The sequence below is a fragment of the Myripristis murdjan genome, chromosome 21 (assembly GCF_902150065.1).
Source record: "Myripristis murdjan chromosome 21, fMyrMur1.1, whole genome shotgun sequence".
NCBI lineage: Eukaryota > Metazoa > Chordata > Actinopteri > Holocentriformes > Holocentridae > Myripristis > Myripristis murdjan.
Window position 1 is genome coordinate 15,757,328 of NC_044000.1, and position 21,389 is coordinate 15,778,716.

The following is a 21,389-nucleotide window of genomic DNA, read 5'->3' on the forward strand; positions in this document are numbered from 1 at the left end:
GGCCTCCACAGGCAGACCCCCCAAAGAAAGCCTTTATAATAGATGAAGGTATTCAAATGACCAAACCACAGTGGCCCCCTCCAGACAATTCCCCAAAGTCACCCAAACACCAACACAGAAAAGCTGTTCCCAGAAGTGTCCTTTGAAAAGGAGCAACTTAACCACATAGTTTAGACAAATAAATCCAAATAAGAAACTTGAGGCAGTAAATGGTACTCTAAGCTTCAAGCAAAGAACCATCCTGTTGGTAGAATAAAGGAGATGTTTGGATGAAGGACAAACAGATAAGTGATATGAAAGGGAAAATGAACAGTAGGGAAATAGCATATGTGGGGAAACGTGAAAGAAACGGTGAAAGCAACTGTGTACATACTTGTAAATGGTGTGCGCGTGGAAAAGAAGATTGCAGGAGTAAGTACTAGAGGGATAGAGAGTGGAGTAAGTGTGGAGTGTGGGATGTAGGCGTGAAATAGTATGCCTTGGATTGACAGGCCTGTCATGCACTGACTTTTCCATTCAGTGTCTTTTATTTAATTTTTACTTACTTTCTGAAATCCATCAGTTATGCAAACATGCCAGTTAATATTTGACCCAAAGCGACCAAAATCAAATCTGACAACAAACAGTGATAGTTTATAACAGTGTAATGGCTTATATGCATTTACCTAGATTTAGGAAGCATGCAGTGGGATAGAAACAGCATCATGACAGATTTAGAAGAGCTCAATCAAAAAGTGATTACACATTATTCCTCAGGATGGTTTTAACCTGTAGTTCTGCTTGGGTGGAAATTGGTGACAGATGAGTTGTTAATGACAAAAGTATATTAAAACTATTCTTCTGGCACTCGGACAGTTAAAACAAACACAGTCTCGTCTTTGCCCCGTTTGTTTAATTATTAAATAGGATGTACATTTATTGTACAACTGAGTCAGTTTGTTGCTACTGTAGGTCTTGTGTCAGTTCATGGAGAGGACTCTGCTATTGTTTTATTTTTTTCTGGGCTTTTTCTTTCAACATATCAACATTTTTACATTTGCCTTTTTCTAGCACCTGGTGTGCAGCCTAGTAAATGATATTGGAAGTATTTTATTTATAATATATAAAGTATATACTATAAACAATGAATTGGTAATAATCATGTTTGTTTTGGACATTTGTATCCTATTTTGAACGGCACATATTTTACAATGAACATTTTCTCTTTTTTTTTTTCTTTTTTCTTTTTTTTTTTTTTTTTTTTTTAGAGTAGCCTATTATGTCTTGCTTTGTACAAGAAAATCCTGATTCTGTCATGCTGTCAGGCTGGTTCACCTACTTTATTGCTGATCCAAGGGCAATAAAATATTGAATTTAAATTAAATGTCTCATTTGTCTCTCTGAAAACAGGTTTGAAAAGTTCTCCTCTATGGCCTGCATTAAGTCTGGCAAAGACAGTGTAGCATATGATATTAAAATGTTAATCTGTTGTCCATAAACTTCACTAATATCAAACCCAGAGAGGACGTGTTGTCAGTGAAGTTTCAGGAGTTGAGCTGGTAGAGGTAGCCTACAGTAGACAGTAGTGGGTCAGCAGATCCCTTGCATACTTTACATATAATCTTCTTTAGAAGCGATCTCATCCTGAAAGGGATTTTGAGCTCAAACTGGAGGTGTACGTACAGGAGGCAACAAATTTCCCCCTCTGAAAATTGAAGATTCAGCTTTGGAAAATGTTGATGAATGATGGGATTAAAGCACATGCGGTGCATTACAACAGCAGGGGAAAACAGGTCTTAAAATAAATGCTACAGTATAACCAGTCTAAAATAGGCTTATGACCAAATGTGGTTAGTCATCCTCTTACCTCTTGCCTACCTCTCAGCATATAGAGCCACACAGTTCACAGTGGACTACCACATGCTCACAGTGTGAGTCTGACTCTAAGCACTAGAGCAGCTGCTATGACACTGGCTATTTGTGCATGTACATTTGTATGTATATCTGCATGTATGTTTTTAATCCAAAGGCTGGCACTGCCACATCATGGTCAAAAGTGTTCAAATTGTGAAGGTGTATTGAGGGTTGTTAAATAGTATTAGTTTGCACAGTTGTTTATTATTTTTAATAATGGAGACTAACTGGAAGCTAGAAGGTATACATTCTTTAGAATAAACTATACATTATAGACACCACAACAATCAATAGTGACCAATCAGACACAATGTTTTGTTCGTTCAGTTATTCTAACTTTGGATGCTGTTTGCTGCTATTATGTGCCAACTTTACGCGGAACTGACGATGTATTTCGACAAAGATTTAGTTGTTTAGTGTGAAAACAGCCCGTCAGGAGTTGACTGGAAATTCTCTCACAGCGTCAATCTACCTTGCTACTATATGCAGAGTCCTCTCTTTCTCTCCCCGAGCCGATTGGTAAAGAGACTATCGGATTACAATCTGATTGGACGTGTGTGTCTCGTCAAGCCATGCGTCAGCTCAGTGCACTACCATCATGTTTTCTCCAGTCAAATAATAGTGCTTTAGGATGCTGAGGCAGGCAGTAGCGTATCATCAGGACCACAAGTCTGAGTGGAATGGAGACACTGAGAACGGTAGGCATAACAAGGATGCTGTGTTGCTTTTTTTTCCTGACATGCTGTTTTCAGCGGGCTCGAGCCTCCCGTGCGTTGCGGATTCTACTTCTTAGTGATGACTGTCATGATTGTGAACGCGCGCATCTCCAGGTAATAATAAAGCTGCCCTTCCCGATTTCTGTGCGCTCATCCCCAGCTGTCCGGGTGTCCCCAGTCTGGGTGGCAGGGATCTCTCCCGTGCTCCATGTGCAGCCGTTTGTGTCTTGCGCTACTTCAGCTCGAGCTCGTGTTGAGCAGGCGCTGATCTGCGTCTTATTTGCGGAAAGGAATGTAACCTCTGGACTCGTGGTTAGAAATAGGCTGTCCGGGACAGGACAGGACGGGGCGGGTGATGGGGGTGGGAGACGGTGGGCAAGTTGCACTTTAGCTTATCAAACTTTAACCCCGATGGCACATGCTTGAATAGTTAATTCATGTCTATCAATATTTAACAGCCCTACAGGTGATTTTTTTTTGCAAGTCTCATCACTTCTAAGTGTAATGACTACCTTGGCTGCAGTGCCTCTTTGAAACCCCTTAAATCCCGTGACTGCTTTGCCAGTCATGGTAAATTACAGCCTAGCGCAGAAAACCAGGGAATAAATATCAGGCTTGTTATGGATATGCAGGTCCCTAAGAATACAGATACAGGAGCGTTTTCTCTTCCGCCCAGAAAAAAAACATACGAAATGTTCTCGGTACTTATTCTTGAGCCCATAGAGAACTTGTCAGTGTCAGTTCTGCAATGTTGGAACAGTGTCTGCCAAATTACTGATGAATCGCTGCAAATGCGCAATCGCTTTTCCACGGACCTGAAGTCAGCTCACAAATCAAGTCATCTTTAATTTCCTCAAACGATCCCCGCATTCAGATTACTTGAAGTGGTGCTCAGTTAATCACTGAGTTCAGTGATTTGGGTTAAATTCGCTCATGGAAAAAGTGAAAATGAGAGTGCAAGTGATGCGGTCACAGAAATCACAGTAAACTGGAAGTTTTTGTCCTTGACATTCCTAGAGATTACCGGGAGCCCCAGGAGCGAATTAGTTCAGTGTAATGAAAAGGGAAGGGTTTAATTGCTCGTTTCCGCAGCTTGAATAATGTCTGTGAGGTGATGTAAACTTAGTTGAAAACGCTAATTCTTATTGAGAATCATGCTGAAATCACAAATTTCAACCCCAGCTAACTTTTTTTTTACTTTTAAAATTGCAGTTTAATTGTAAAAATACAGCATTGTCACCATCAGCTTTTACACATAAACATAATATAGAGTCAAGATCTCTGTCTGTGACGTAGTGCATCAAAACCTAACAACCAAAAGGAGCCACATTGTCATCTTTTTTTCCTCTCACCATTACTATGGGATCAAAGCTTATGATAATGATTTGAGGAGTTATAGAAAGCTGTTTAATGTTCATAATATAGCATTATAGGAGAGGACCTTGTAGTGGGGCTGGGTTTCCTCTTACTGCTGCTGCTAGGAGCTTTTAGATCGTTATCTGGATCAAATGGTAATCCTCTTCCACATTCTTCCACATGGTGGTTTCCATTACATGTTCATCTGCCAGGCCATACAGTGTCAGAGTCTGTGCCAGACTGTGTACTCTGCATTTTTTTCCTTGTCTGTGGTGCTTGCTGCAGAGCTTCCGCTTATATTGCAACCCGTGTCATGCCATCTCTGTTCTTATACTTTCTGTAATCACATTTCAGCAAGGTGTGATTAGTGGAGGCAAGTCTAAAGCGTTAATCCCTGGTTTAAGTGACTGTATATTTGCTTTGTCAGTATTGTTCCTAGTGTTACGCAGGCATGAGTAACAGTATTTATTAATCTTGTTGATATTAGAGGCACCATGGCTTGGACTTTTGTTTGGTAGGAATTAGAATTACTCAAGGTCACCAGTGTGATTCAAGGGGAAAAGAGAAAAATGTTATCTTTATGTCACTACTCTCCATATCTAGAGGAGTAATTTGAATTGTTAGACATGCTTGTCTAATTTCTTAAGTGTGGTTCTTACCTGTAGGAGAGAATTTGAATGTTGTATTGAATAAATTAAGGTTGCACACATGTGAAATGTTCACTATGACACAAGCAACAGCAACAAAAACTTAGGATTTTGCCTGCAAATGTAATGTATAGTAAAGCATGTGGTAGTGACTTATTGGTATACAGTGGATTCAGTTAATATGAAGGGATGATGGTGACAGTATCAGCACAATACCACAGAATTTATTTTTCCATTAATTCAGTCTGGGCTTTCTAATGATAAAATGTTTCCATGTGCAAAGCAGTTTCTTTTGCTCTCTCTGCTGTTTTTCTCCTCTCTGCTCCCTGTCCCCAACCTGTCAGAGATCTTAGTTTGAAACCTGCACATTCATAACACCTGGAACAACACAATGGTTACGATACACGTTCTTGAATGCTGATCCAGCTTTCATGTCAGCATTCAAAGGTGTAAACTCAATATATAGCTTTTGATAAAAATATATCTGTATTTCCATTTTCTAGATGAGAATATCAAAATTAAAGTGCACCTGAACAGTCTTTATAATGAAAGGGACATTAAGTAATTTGCGACCTCTTTCAGTGACCAGCAGGACTTGAAACAACTTTGACAGAACTTATCCTCTACACAACTTCATAGCTCAGCCCCGTCTCATCTCTTGCATTTACACAATAGAGCAAGCTAGACAATTAGATTGCACTGAAACATCATAAAGATAATGTATCACAATACCTCTTCTTTGTCATTTACTTTTTGGCTTGAGAACAGGGCTTTTAACCTTCTTGAAATTATACTGGGATGCAAAGCTTTTGTTCCAAAACAGAAAATGGGCCAGAAAGTGGGTTTTGAAAGCCAGAAACCTCAGCACCTGTTGAGGTAATTGCAAAGTCATTTATATTGATCTGTAACTCTATCATCCTCCCACAGATACTTGGTCATTTTGTGATGTGGAGCAGTAGAAATACTTAATATTTCCCTTTTAAATTCATACAACTTTATTTTATTCACTCTCACAGTGGCTCCACCAGTATACCTAACCAGCTGCCTGATTAGGTGATTAATAGGTAGATTTCAAAATAGTTTTATTTTATCAGTTTGAAATTGCTTCAGTATTTTAAATATGAGGACCAAGACAAATGTTTCCAGAGCAATTCTATAATCACTATTATCGGAAACAAACAAAAACAGCTTTGGACTAATCCAGGCAGGCCCATGTAATTTTAATTCTGTTTTAGTTACCTAAACTTAGCCAGAACCTATGGGCCATATTTTTGCATCCTGTCAGTAGTCATGGTTGTGTTTTTCCATTGCAAATATCTGTTGCATAAATCTGTACAGAGTGTGTGTGGCAGCGTTAAAGTCAATGTTAACTGACCACAGTTCACTCCCATTCATGTTAAAAAGATGAAAAACTGCTATGTGAAACGAGAAAGCTGCTATGCAACACTACTAGGTAATTCTATCTTGTGAATACTTGACAGCCACATACATATATTAACTAAAATTACTGTTTTACTGTATTTTAATCACTTAATAGTCATGCAGTCATACCAAATCCCGTCCCTATTCAAAGCTCAAACTGGCCTTTGGGTCAACCAGGGAGATGTCAGTGGTCCAGCCAGGTCTCGCTGCTTAGTTTAGGTATATGTCCGGCTGCCTTATGTGTTATGAACATGCTTCCATGTTCCATTGTGCAGCTTTCAGCCAATAGTTGACCTCCACTGTGCTTGGTTTCTGCCCTCCATGCTGTCAATCACAGCCACTCAAAGCTGATGAGAGCCGTGGAGCAGAATTTGAATACACCTTGGAAAAATAGCTCCTTTCAAGTGTGCAAATTTTAATGGCTTTACAGTAATTTTAGTGAAAGTACATGGAAGCCAAGTAATCACAAAAATGAAATTACATATGCAAAACAACTTTTAAGTTTTACAAAGTGGATTTTCAGATTTTTTGAACATGAATGAGAGTGATATTGGGAAAGTTAGCTTTGACTTTGAAAATGTCAGAGATTATTTTGTACTTATGTATGCAACCGATATTTGTGAGGGAAAGATGTTGCCACAGCTGTTTATGAGAAGCCATAACAGGACCAATGTGGTTCTTAAACCCTGACCTGCATGGCTAGGGAAAGGTCCTTCTTGGCATACCTATGGCAAGGATGCAAAACCTCTCTGATGTCATCATATGAAAACATGTTGATTCTTGTAGAATATCCTCAGAAATCTCAAAAACAGTTTGATTTAATGCTATCAGCAAACAATAGTTTTCACAGAGAGGTGAGTGTAAGGTCAGTTACTGGCACAATCATCCAAAACAATGGAGAGAAAACTGCTTACAGTATCAAATGCTTTTAAAAAGTCATTTAATAGGATAGCACAATGTTTTTTTAATCAACCATTATTGTCAATTTAATAATATTATTCAACACAAGGTTTGCAAACAATGGCGTGGTCTGAACCCTGACTGCTGTGGTTACGATATATTTACCTCCAGAAAGGCATGTAGTTTAGAATTAAGCAAATAATTCAAATATTTAGCCAGACAGTAAAGTTTTTAAAGAGGACAATAGTTTTAACTTGCACTACCAGCCTTGTGTAGAACATTCTCTGTCCTAATTATTTTGGTCCATCATTTGAATTGTAATTTTAGCACGAAATAGCATGATGCAAAGTTTCAAACCAATTCAGTTAATCTAATAAACCTACAAACAAACATGCCATGTATTGGAGTAGTGCGTAACACTGTCTAGATGTTTCATGAAACCTGCACATTTAACTGTAGAATATTTGCTCTTATCTCTAAGGATGTTCTACATTCCCCTACTCCTTACTCCAATCAACTACACTGGACTTTGTGTGGCTTTTCCTCCAGGGCAGTACCAAAAATATTTCAGAAATGATGATTAAACCCTTTTCAGCACAAATTATCAGTTGGAATTAATACTGTGATTCATTACCTTTATACTGTGGTTTGGAGAACCCTAGGCGGTTACAGCCTCCATCCCACTCCCTACTCAGAGGATTCACTCAGACATGTTATCCACTATCAAAACGCTTTTTGTTTTAATTGCCTCTAACTATAACTCTGGCCAACAGAAGGAACTGAATGATCCAGTTTTTATTACAAGGAACATAATTGTTGAAAGATTCCCTTGATTTTTCAGCTCTGTGCCATATAGAGGTGGACAGACAGAGACTGTAGCTCTTCATGTCCAATATTTGCCCTGTATTCGCTCCAGAGATACAAACACTATATTCCATTTCTTTGCTATATTCACCAATACAGCAGAAGTGCTAAAGCACAGTAGCAAAGCTCCCTGTATTGTATAAATTTTTTATGTTATCCAGCATTATATATCCAAACACTTTTGTGTTCATCAAAACAATTTTGGCACATTTGTCTGAGGAACCACTGAGGCTATAGCCTAATTCACTTTTTCTATAGGGATTTTCTAGTTTGAAAAACACTTTGCCATGATCATTGTGGACACGACTTTCCAAAGTGTTTCCCAAAATCACTGGTGATGTCATTACAATGTGGATGCTCCAGCTGAAACCTAGTGCACGCAGCATAATTAGATTTGCAATCACTGTCTGTAGTATGCACACATACATACATACATAGCTCTAGAAGCCTGTAATCACTCAGTGATTTCAAACTTTTTTTGTGCTTTCATGTAAAAAGAGACTAAAGTTCCAATTTCACAAGTGTCATACTAAGATATAAGTAATTGGAGGCTAGAAGCACAGCATTGATAGTTCACGAAAAAGTTGTCTCCCTCTTGTTGGATGATTTTTCTTTGCTATACAATGTGTTCCTCAGACAGAAGGCGTCATAGCCACATTGAGATATAAATCAGTTGTAAGAGGTACCTTAGGTCAAAGAAAGTTCAGCAAAATGAGAAAGAAATTGCACAGTACAGTGTACTCACATATTCCTGCAGTCAGTCAGAAACATTCAGAGTCATCTGTTATAAAGGCAGTCACTAACATCACAGAAAATGTGAGATATCACTGCTTTGAAAGCACAGGACAAGAAACTCTTGTTTCATAAAGTACACCACACCAAAAACCGGTCTTGCCACTTTCAGAGTTTCTTCATAGAGCATTTAAAACTAACCAATCTGATCGCATTATGTCAGTAATTAAAACACAGTAGAGATGTAAGGGCTATAATTAGCTTAAAAAGTACAGCTTTTTATGCAAATATAATACAGTGCATTTCAGTTTTTTGATTCTGTATAAATCACAATGGCAAATGTGGAATTTATCTCTTCAATTATATGCAAGACGCTGTGGTAAACTGCCTCCAACAGCTTCAAAGTCAAAGGGGCAGCATGTGAATACAAAATGGCTCCATAATGAAGTACAGACACGACACGTGCATTGTACAGGCGGTTTTGAAAAGCATGCTTTGTTTCTGTACAAAAAAGCTATTTTTTATCCTTAATTATTCTGCATAGGCCGTTTGTTATTTACTCATGTTTCCAAGGTGCATTGTCCAAGTTCAGTTTGGATGCTACGTGGACACCAAGACTGTTCATAACTATTAGCAATAAGAGGGTGAATAACGTATGCTTTGTTTTCTTTGAGTATAATACAAGCTTGAAATTTGTGAGAAATATCTGAATAGGATCAAAAGCAGAATTAAATCTAGTGATAGCCTTACAGTAAAACCTGTGCCATATAGTATGATATCATCAGCGTAAAAATGGAAATTACAGTGATGAATTTGCACTATTATTTGTATGTAATGTGAAGAAGAACAAAACAAGGACCGACCCCTGGAGCATGTTCCCATCCACTTGTAGGTATGAAAAGCAATGCGTCATAATTTCAGATGATATTCTATGATAGTTTGACTTTCGGTAGTGGATGAGCATGAGCACTTTCCTTCAAATATGATTCAGATCTTGACTCACACAGAAAAGTGTACATAGAGCCAGTTACAGGCAAAGTCATCTAAACCAATAGAGAGCAACTTGTTCAGTAAAACATTACTGCCAACATTATCAAGTGCCTTTGAAAAGTCAATGAACAGGACAACACAATGTTTTTATCAAATTGTAGTTTGTAGTTTGCATCTTTATCCTGGTAGGTGAGATCATGTGAGGTGGAGTCATGGCTCTTGTTGGGAAGGTTTGACACATAAATTCATCTAATAGCAAATACAGTCATTTTTCAGAAATGTTTTTTGGAAAATAAATAAATAAATAAATAAAAATAAAAACACACAGCTTGCTCCAAGTGTCAAGAGTTCAAGAATTGCCACAAATTTTACAGTGCTATTACCATACAGTTTGAAGCAATACTTTTAGACACTAAAAGAGCTTCTGTATAGAATCAGACAGTAAAAAAAAATAACAATTTGAAATGCCTAAGTCAGTGTTTTGCTCTTTTTGTTTGACTTTTTCGCCCTTAGCCAGTGTACAACACTGTGATCAGTGCCAGAGAAAAACAGCTATAGACAATAAAAGCATTTCTTTGCCAGCTTTGCTCTGCACTCAAACAGTTGACTGTGAATATATTTGTCTTACCCATTTGTTTAGGGTAACGCTGCTTCATTAAATCAAAGAAATATCTGTCTATGCTACCATCAAAACAGAACTGACCTGTTTACAAGCTTTTTGTTCTTGTGGCTGGACCCTGGCTATACGTTCCATCCTTTTATCATTCTCATCCTCCTACACACATAATTACTTTTTGTTTTGCAGCCTTCAAAATGAGATATCTGATGGAAATATTAACAATCAAACAAACAAAAAAAGTGGAGCCCACACTCCCAGCCGCAGGTATGCTTCTCAAGGTCTGCTGATAAGCCATTAAACTATGTGAAACATCACAATTTTGAAATACAACTCAAAAAACTGAATTTGTGTCATCTAACTTTTTATCTTGTTTGGTGTAGAGTACGATTATTGATTCAAATTTGTCATTTGCTGTTTATTCTGCTAAAACCAAGGACATGTGACACTGGAAAATTATATCCCTCTGTCCTCCTGCCTATTGATTATCATCAAGTTTGAATCATCCTAATGGGAAGTCACTCTGTATTTTGTTTGGAGGTGCGGTGACATTTGAAATAAGCAGATTAATATTGGCTTGTCTAGTGACCATTTCATTCATCCCTTCTTTTTTCAGATTATTCGTCATTGTTAATTTTACTTTGTTTCACTTTGTTTAACGTGTCAGCCATGACAGCAGCTTCAGTAAAGCCCACTTACGAATAGATATGACAAAGCAGAGATTAGAATTGGCAGCATGCATCACTATTCCCTCTGTTAGGCAGGTTTATATGTGGGACTGAAGAAGTGAATTTGATGGGGAGGCACTGAGGAACAATCTAACCTCATGACTTGGTTCTAGCTACCTTATTAGATGAATGAGTCTGAAGTGGGGCCTGTTGAGGTTTGACATGATTTCCCCTGTGACCCGACCAAACCGCTTTTATTGCTGTGACAAAACTGCCCGGGACACGTTCCGAGGAACCTGTGACCTTCAAATGGCAAAGAAAAAAGTTTGAAAACTGCAATCAGGCTGGCGCTGCTCCTGACATAAGTTGCGATCATGACTAATAGGGTTTCTGTTGAAGTGCAGAGCAAGCGGAGTGTTTTTCTCAAGGAAGACCACAGTATATATGAAACATTTATAGGTGCATTGTTGAGAGTTTCAATATGACACAATACATTTTGATGGCCGAGTCCTTCCCTGTTTGCACGCTGAACTCCTGTGTGGAATAGCAGAATTTGCTTTTGCAGTGCAGTGACATATGGTATTCATTTAAATCTTGACATGTTTGTAAACCACCTTTTTCAGCACTGAAAGCAGTGAGAATCTATGTGGGCATTTGTTTTCTACTGTGTAAAATAAGAGTTTAAAGTCTAGACACCAAATAATGCTATATTTTCTGACGATTTGCTCTGTTTCTGTTAGTTTTCAGTTAAAGTGCAGATTGCTGCAGCATTAGAGGTGAACGAATATGTAGTAATAATCTTGTTGCTAAGATCTTTGATTAGACAGATTGCAGTAAAATTCATGTGATGAGGTACAGGATTTTTTTTTTTCAAGAATGTGAGTACACCGTTGTTACAAATATGAAAATTGCTCAGCATTGGAGGGAACTCTTTATTAAAAAAAAAAAAAAAAATCTTGTAGGGAATGATAATCATAATACTGTATTTCTGTTGTTTATCCAGTGGCTGAACCATATCAAATAAATAATCTCATATTGCCTACAGTGTACTCCAGACTACAGAGCAACCACTAATGTAGATCCATCCTTTTTAATTTCATCATGTATCTCATAGCCAAGGTTTTAGTTTTTTTTTACTTTTATTCAAATACACCTTCAGAAAACATACACAATACTGGAGCATTAGCATTTCTCTCTTACTGTCTTCTAGTCTGTCTGACATCTGAAGTGAGTGTTAACAATTAGAGTTGAGCTACTATACAGTGGATGTCAGCGATTGATTCCAGTTGGGGAAAGAGAGAAAATGTCTCTGTGCAATGCGATTATAGTGATGTTAATGGAAATCTTTTTTGATTGATGCCTTGTCAAGGAAATTGGATCTTGCGTTCAGAAAAGGATAGGGGGGAAAAAAACATAGTTTCATTGTATTTTTTTATGATGCTTAAGTCAAACCACTGATGCATTTGCAACAGCTTCACAACTGATTTCAGTGCATAAATATAACCAAAACCAATATAGTGTCCATTATTAAAATCAAGGCTAATAGTCTAATTAGCCTGTGTCATTACACACCTTTTATTTTGAGAGTGAGTAATCCATCAGTGGAAATGATTTTCCACTGATGGATGTGCTGCTGGTTTTGGTTTATAAGAATTTGCTTATGGATTTTTTCAATAGAGCTACTAAGCGTCTCTTTAGTCTACCATAACAGAGCCCAGTTGTAATCCTTTAAACTAGATGCTCTCTGACTGACAATCTGTCTCAGTCAGCTGGGCAACCTCAGAGTCTTAAACTGTCTCCAAGCTCGGCTCAAATCTGATTTATTCTCCTCCCACTGCTACAATTTTGAATGCCTCCAAAGCTAACTTGTACGTACTGAGATAACAAATTGCTCTCAAGAGAAAAACGGGATAATGCAGAAATCTATGCAAAAATCACGGTGGCAAATCTTTTCTCCAAGAACTGTCTCCAAACAAACAATTCGAACTGAGTAGACCCTTGAGGGAATTAAGTATGAGACATCGCCTTTTTATAGAGGTGTTCAGTTTTGAAACTGTCATATTAAAATTATCTTTTGTCCAGGAGTAAAGGTGGCCAGATAAAATGAGTATATTTATTTTTAGCCGGCTTTTTAGTGTGATTTCCACACCATTCGCAGCTGTAAGTAGCTGCACATCTTCATCTGTGGTGCATACATTCACACAGACGTATGAATGGATGTCAGTGGTATTATGTTGATAATTACACACACACACACACACACAAAACATTAACAGTTATCATAGTAGTCTCATGAAAAGTACACATTGATCTTGTTTAGCTGTATTGCTCCATCATGGCCACTCCAGTTAAGCACTAAATGTGTATGTTTAGAAATGAAACATACATAATTAGGGGCAGTATTAGTTTAGAAGGCACAAGAGGCAAAATCCCATCTAATGTAGTAGGCAATTTGTTAAGTCATGGAGTAAATTAGCTCTCTGTCTGCCAGCAGGAGCCGGTCCCTCTGGAGCTGGGTCCCTTCATTTAAACAGCCGCTGAGGTCCCAGTGCAGGAGACACTCTCGGGACTCACACAAGGCCCAACTAAATATTTAATATGGTACACTAGTGCCCAAATCAGCCAGTGAGTGTTTTCACTCATTACATCATCCCATCTCATCCTCACCTCAAGGGCCCATCCTCATCCCACTGGGTTTTGTTCATTTTATACAGCAGCATTGTAGCCAGTTGCATGTTGATGAGCGTACTAGTTTATATTGTTTTGTATCTTTGAATCAGTCGATGATGTATGTGTGCGATAAAGATTCAAGGCTTGTAAGTAATTTTTCTGCTCATTTGTTCGGTTTTTTTTTTCTCTCTCTTTTTTTGGCAGTGTCAAGGTACCATCTCACTTTACTTGGTTTGCATAGTTTAACAGAAAACTTGGAACTGTGTGTGTTCAAAACAAGCTCGGCAGATATTCACAGTCTCAATGCTGTGTTTTAATCCCACATCCCACATAACATGACTTTTACTTGATCTCTTCTGTAAAGTTAATAGAATTCTAATATTACAAATTACTGCATTTCATTAGTCATTCATTAAAGCACGCTCTAACAGAAATATTCTCCATGGCCTGTTCCCACTCATCTAGCTTTGTGCTCTTGCCAAAAGGCAAAAACAAAAACAAAACAAGCAATGGTTCAGCATGTTTGCTCACCAGCATATTACTGTTAAGTCATTCACGGTGTTAGCTGTGCTTGTAGTGCGGCATGTTTACACAAGGCAGCTAGGGATGTTTGCAGAGGAAAGCATGAAGAATCAGGAGGAACTTCATGACAGCATCACATTAAGAGATAGATGGAATTATTTGTTGGCAAGGGTTTTCACCTGCTGTTTTTCTGAATGCCTGAACACCAGGTGGAGGAATGATTTTACAAGGTGTATAAATCCTTTCCATGCTACTTTTTGTTAGATTCTGTCTTTAGGTGGTTCGCTTAGGAAAATAATTCATATTTTTGCCATTTCTTTATAGGCATGTCTATTTTTCATCCTATTTTTTTTTCTTGAACATGCTCCCATTACTCCAGCAAAAAACAAACAAACAATAAAAAAAAACCTCTGTTTTGGGATTATTGGTTCCTTCAAAATTATTCAATTATTTACAGTTATTATTCTTTACCCATTCCCCCAGCTTTTGTTTGCCAGTTATAGCCAGCGCAAAAGGAATTTTCAAGGCTAATTGGTAATAACACATTACAATAATAATAATGCCACCCTCATCAGGTGCAGAAACAGAAGCAGAAACTCACATACAGTATGGACCAGGTGTATTGTTTGACAGTAAAATAAACATGTTACAGGTATACATTCACAGCCAAATTATTGTTCCAGTATAGCAGCATTGGCATAGTTGATAACATTTATGATGTTATAGTCCATGTGTGGTAGAGCAATAGTTCAGTGAACCATACAGGTGCTATAATGAGTAAGTGAAGCAGCATAATATGAAAATGCCATGGGGCATTTGTAGTGCACAACAGATGTGTTCTTTTTTTTGTAGGAATTCAGTGTTTATATACCAAATACACATCTGAACTGAAAACAAGCTTTTGCTGGATCCAAGCATAGTACCCCTGTGTGTCTGTATTTATAGTTTTGTGACCCAGGGCCCAGACTGCAAAAATGACAAGACAAACAAAACGCACTTGGCCATAGCATAATACAATATTGCTTGGAATTAATAATAGTTTTCTACTCCCTGCCTCACTCTACTCCTTTCTAGACTCTAGCGAGGCTAATGTCAACACTTTTCAGCCATGGCACACTTCTATGCCTCACACTATGAAAGGAGTAACTCTAATACATTTTCTCAATCCCTTTCATTTGATCCAGGACAGTGATCACAGAAATCAGACATCTCTGAGCTCAATGTCATCCCTCCCTTTCAGGGACACAGAGCAATGGGGCAAGCCATGAAGGTGACACCGTACCGCCACCTTGCACCGAGCATTACACAGGCTGTCTGGAATTGATATTCCTCGAGATCCCCAGCCAGTTGCCGAAATGGAGGCTTGTTGCTGACTGCAGAAAATATACTTGACATAGCTCAGAAGGATGACAAGTGTCTCAGTCCTGCAACACATGATGCGTTTTATGCCCAGCATCATCTCTGGCTTGTCTTTTGTTGTTCAAGTGGATGAGTGCTTAGAATGTATATATTGGGTCTGTCACAGCTATGGCTGCTTGCGAAAGCACTTTTAGTGTAAACTTGAATGAAAGAGAATTATGTCAAGCCAATGAACCACTGAAATCCTAATTCAGGAACACCACATGATCCTTCCTCGACAGAATCATCAAGTGTTTATTCATTTTTAATCTTGGTGTTTCACACTTGTAAAGAGCTATAGTGGAGCTCAGCTTTATTTATCTTCTTTTGTTCCATGAAACATTTCTTAACCCTAATCAATTCAGTAATTGTAGACCATGCAGTTTGTAAAATGATAGTAATGACATCATCAGAGTTTGTCCAATAATACAACTTGCCAGTCTTGATTTATTCTCCCCTGGAGAGGAGAAAAGGTCAAATCCTCAGCACCTTACGAGGCAACGTGTGTTTAATGATTCATAATATGGGAGCTGATAGACAAAGTCCTCTATCAGCTCTGCCTTAAAAAATAGTTAGAACTCTCCAGTTTGACTTGTTTAACGAGTAAACTTGATTGAAATCAGCTGAGACGAGGGGTGCTATTGATTTGTGAGGGGACAATGGACCAGTATTCAAAGGCTTGTACTTGAGAAAAATGGTCTGTCCTTTCTTCAGACTGCTGAAGTAAAGCGTGCTTTCAAAACACGCGATATATGGCATTCCACTCAAGCCCCTAATAACGACAGCTAAGTTTCACTTAAACAGAATTCATGAGCGCATCCATGCATTCATGAATGCAAACAAGTCTCAGTGTCATGTTTATTTGCTTGAGGGTGGTGTATTTTTATCTTGTTATGGCAAAAATACGACTGAGCTATTCTCTTAACAGCCCCCCAATAGCTTCATCAATTAGTATTGATAAAGAAACACAAAAGCACTGAACAAGCGATCAACAGTAGATGATGGAGACATTCCACAGAGAAAGATAAATGGACATGGTTTTCCTTGGTCCATTAGCAGGGATATTAGCCAGAGATTAAACACTTTTTCTTGGGGGCTGCTATTGATGGCTAAACCAGGGAAGTATTTGCAAGGAGTGAAAGGATGAAAGGATCTGAGAGGGAGGGGGGATGTGGCTAATAACGTTTCGCTTAGGTGAGCTATAGCCAGCGGAAGATTTCTTTTGTTGTGTAAACAGGATAATTCTAGATTCATATCTAGCTTTGCAGCCATGACTGACCAGCCTCCACTGCAGCACAAAACAAACTTTAACAAACCCAAGGATTATTAAATATGGGAATTATAGTTTAACATATTCAACATTTTATTATGATTAATTATTTATCTATTGATTTATAGTATATTATTATTGTTGTTGTTGTTATTTTTTATAGGCTCTTTAGTAATACTGATAAAAGCCTGCACATAGAGGTCAAAGTCCCTCACATACAGTATGCACATCTACTTTCCATGTATTGCTTTCTTTAATTTGCCTTAATTATTGTTTTAATGAGTGATTTGGAACTGGGACCAGTTAACATCTGCATCTGATGGATTTAAAAATCTCATATGACTCATTCAATCTCATGCAGACAATTGACTACTCTACTAAATCATCCTTGACTGACTTAATTCTGACAAATATGGCTCATAAAATGTTCAGCTGTAGGTGTGTTTGCCTGTGATGTGAGTGACTGCTGTGTAATTGCCGTAGTTAGAAACACCAGAATCCCATGGGCTGTTCCACATAGCACTCAAAAACATAACATGAGCTGCGGCAACATGAACATTTTGTTTGTTTGTTTGTTTAGTTTAGTTGAGTTTTGTTTTTTCTTGTTGTTGTTTGCAGGCTTTGTTCTGTTACAGTGGTGGCCTGTTTCTCCCATTGATAATATTGAATCTAAATGTAAATTCTTAGGTTCATGATAATGCTTGGTTTACTGGTGCGTTGCCTGGGAAATGCCAGAGAATCAGGCGCCGTGGTTGATTGTCTCCTTTTCAAGCAGCTGCAAAACCAACACACTTCTTCAGCTGTAGAGGATAAATCTGAATTTCTCTCAGGGGATACAGATAACTTGAACAATCCTAGAAAGTTTTGAAAAGCTTTGAGTGCAGTGCCCTCTGACAGTAACTGTTGTGCATTTCCATCATGTGTCATTAAGGACTCACTCACTGTGTCAAATGAAGCTGCAGTGGTTGATTGTTTTAATTAGTAGTGCACTGAATCTGCCTCTTTATTCAGTTCCTGTCACTTATCTACTTAGAAAGTGCAACCTTTTACCTGTGATATGAAGATTGGTGAAATTCTAAAATGCTGTTTCACCCCAGTTTCTGTTATTGAAGTATGTCAAAGCCTGTAACTTTATTTAGCTCTGCTAGAAAATCATCAGGCCCTGATTGCCAGGACCCATGCTTTTATAAATTGGTAGTTGACTTTATTGCTGAACTATTATTTTGTCTACTTAATCATACAATGTGAGAAGAGGTGGAGGAGGGAGCAACAGTAAATATAAGTATGTGTTTGTAATAATGGATCACACATATCATCTTGGGAGCAGCACCAGTTTTTTGTTTTGTTTTGCTTTGATAGGGTCAAAGGCAAAATATCTCCCTCGCCATCGCTGATTAAGGTGAGACCTGAGCAAAAAGGGTGGAGGTGTTTCAGCTCTTAGAGAACAGTGCTACAATGATGCTCTGCCCCTCGAGGCTGATGCAGGACTTAATTTTTAAAAATTTGAAATTAAGTGCAGGATTAATGTTATCCACTGTATAAAATTTATATGTGTGCCTGAAGTCCGTGCAGAATTGGATGAAAGGCCTTTCAATACTCTGTCCCCTCTGCAGTCCACAAAATGATTTAAAACTGGATCACCCCCTGCCACATGGGGAATTTAAAAACCTCATGAAGGACCTTGAGGCAAATTCCTTTTTAAACTGTTCATGCTCTTTGTCAGCTACACTGGGTTTCACCCTGCCTCTCACTATATAACCATCTATTGACTTTTGTTATATAATCAGTAATTTTGTATGGCAGTGTATTTGGGGTTATAGCCATTGTCTGCAACTTTTATATGCCTTTTTATGCTACTCTTTTGGCAAGGTCCCATTTTTTTATCTCAGTGGGACTTTTTGATTAACCAAAGGCTAAAGAAATAAAACAGAAAATAACTCTATTTTCAGAATTGAGAATAAACACGCCTGCAGTAAACAAGCCGTCCTCTATGAAATAAGCAGTGTATTAAGCTAAAGTCTTAATTTTGGGTTTGTCTGACATTAGAAGATTGCCGGTCTTGGCGAGTAACTTGCTTCTCACAACAAATGGCACACACATACACAATTATACAATGGTAACTGAAACAAGGCAGTAGAAATGTGATATTGTTTCAAAGTTTTCTTGCTAAAGCACAACCATAGGCATATTAGCAGAATCGTGCCAGTGTTGTACAGCCACAAATATCAGTGATAACTACTATCTACACACTAAAACTCTTAATTTAATGAACACAGATTGGGGCATATATCCAATTCTAAATGCACTTCTCATTAGTGTGCTTGCAAGCTTGGCCTGAGTGCTTTTGCTTTGTGTGTTTTTCAGGAGAGGCCGCCGATAAAAGTTGGGTATAACTGAATATCCATCGTTAATATATGTTACAGTGTAAAGTATAACAAGTAGAAGTAGTGTGCAAAATTACCATGTGCTCATACTATAATTCTTTACATGACAGATTAAATTTATTGGAGATGCAGGGCACTTTATTTACAGTTTTCTGCATCACAGAAAGCTAATCAACATACTGTTTTTTTTTTGTTTGTTTTTCTCTGTGTGTCTACCTGTTTGGTGTGTTTATGCACATGTCCATGTATTTTCCAGTGTCTGTATGTATGGGGCTTGTGCTCTGTCTCTTTCCCAGTCTCTGCATTGCTTCAGCTGTAATAGCTCTGTATACATTTGTAGATGTTGTTAGATGGAGGGAGGGGATGTTTTCCTCAATGTAGTTTGCCTAGACAGAGGTAGGTCTAGTCAGGGCCACCCTGAAGCTGAGCTCGCCCTGCACTTCTCTAATGAGCACCCTCTGAGGATACACTATTGAAGAGAGAAACTTTGCTTCTGGATCTACCTGCTACAGCTTCCTCATTAGGCCAGAGTAGTGCTGTCTGCCCCTGAGACACAGAGTCATACTGTGTGATTCGAGGTCATCACAGGATCCCCTGAGGTCACCAAGAACTGAGAATGAGAGCTTTTCAGAAAAAAAGGGTGCCCATGGAGAGGATATCCTCCTTCACGCTAAGCCAAAACAGTGAGGGAATTAAGGCTATCCTGACCTGCTTTCTTCATCAGATGGAGTGACAGTAGCCTCTAAGAAAGCTCAGTGAGTGGGTAAAGACTTATTTTATTTTGTTCATGTGAACTCTGTGACCTTTGAATGGCATCGTAAGCAGACTAGGATAGTGTAGATGGTGCAGCAGAAAATAAATTCAGCCTAATTATTGTGCAGTTACTAGCCTGCAAGCAATTTATGTGTTTTCAACAGCATAGCACTGTGAGAATTAGAAAAAAGTATTTCAGTGGATATATAAGATGTTGACTGACCAAGAGAAATTATTTTGCCATTTTGTTAGCAAAGGCCATTAACACAGAGACCATTATGGACATCACAAAAGATCCTTTATCTATATTTTATCTGAAGGATCTGGATCCTTACGGATAAACAATCTAGATCCTGTATTTGTATTTTGTCTTGAAATGTTACCTTCCTGCAATTTATGGGTTTTCAGCAGCATAGCACTGTGTGTTAATGTGTGTCACCATGCAGTACATCAGTGTGTTGGAAGTAAAACACTGTGACAAAATGAGCAGGGTGTACATACATGATGTTCCCAGTTGTTTCTTGTCTAGCGAGCGTCTTCTCACTAATGATGTCTGACAGGGACAGGTTCAAAGATAAAGGTTAATCACTCTGTCTCCCAGTGTTCAAAGATCCAACTTTATCCTTTTCTGCAGGGCTGTACTTTGAATGCCAAACTAGTTCCTGCAGCTGCCCATTTCCCTCTGTAATTGCTTTGTAGCAAGGTAATGTTTCAGGACAAAGTATAGATAAATGGTCTTTTGTGTTGTCCATAATGGCCTCTGTGTCAATGACATTTACCAGCAAGATGGCAAAACAATCTCTCAGTCAGTCGGTGTTTGTCTTAAGATCTTGTCACATATCCAATTAAATACTTTTTTTTTTTTTTTTTGTTTACTCTCAACCAATGTTCAGTTGATAATTCTTCTGTATGTTTTCACCCTGCACTCTAAATGTACACGCTGGATACCCATTTCACCTAATTTCCCTGAGGGGATCAATAAAGTATTTCTGATTCTGATTTTAACATGTTTTATATTTAACCAAAAGTCACTATAATAAGCAGCTACAATAATGGCACAATAATAAGCCCTTAAAGACTTAAAAAGTTAGTTGTGTTGATGTAAAACTTTAAAAAGCTTTAAAAAAAAAAAAAAAACTTCCATCAGAATTACCAAAAAATATGAATATGCCTTTAGTTTCTGAAAAGCAAAAGCACTGGTTCAGAAATGGCTGAATAACGAATATTTTCACAAAAAGTTCAATTGCCTGTCAAATGATGACACAGTAATCAGTCCTCTTGAAATTCTACAGGCTGATCAGACATAATTTTGACATGTGTGACCAAGCAGAGGGGAATTTAACCATTTGAACTTCTGTTATGTTGTGATAATGACAAAGGCTCTAATACTCACAATGCCTTGGTAAGGCAATCAGGGAACTTGGCATTTCCTGTCACACAGTGGTAACCTATTCATTGTGGCAAGTGACTATATTTACGAGATTATTTATACTAACAAAGCAATTGTCCAACGGTTCTGTAAAATGCATGTCTTCTGTCATGAATGTACTGAGCTGCCAATAACTGAGATTGAAATAGTAGAGCCGGC

At 38.1% G+C, this 21,389-nt stretch overlaps 1 protein-coding gene across 1 annotated transcript in view; it reads left to right on the forward strand.

Annotated features, from left to right (window-relative positions):
* The first annotated feature begins 2,515 nt into the window (after positions 1 to 2,515).
* The window catches only part of b3galt1b (UDP-Gal:betaGlcNAc beta 1,3-galactosyltransferase, polypeptide 1b), a 48,197-nt gene continuing 29,323 nt past the window's right edge, over positions 2,516 to 21,389 (forward strand). Inside the window, exon 1 of the mRNA XM_030081560.1 lies at positions 2,516 to 2,591. The gene's annotated coding sequence lies outside the window, so the exon portion shown is untranslated. The remainder of the gene's footprint in view (positions 2,592 to 21,389) is intronic.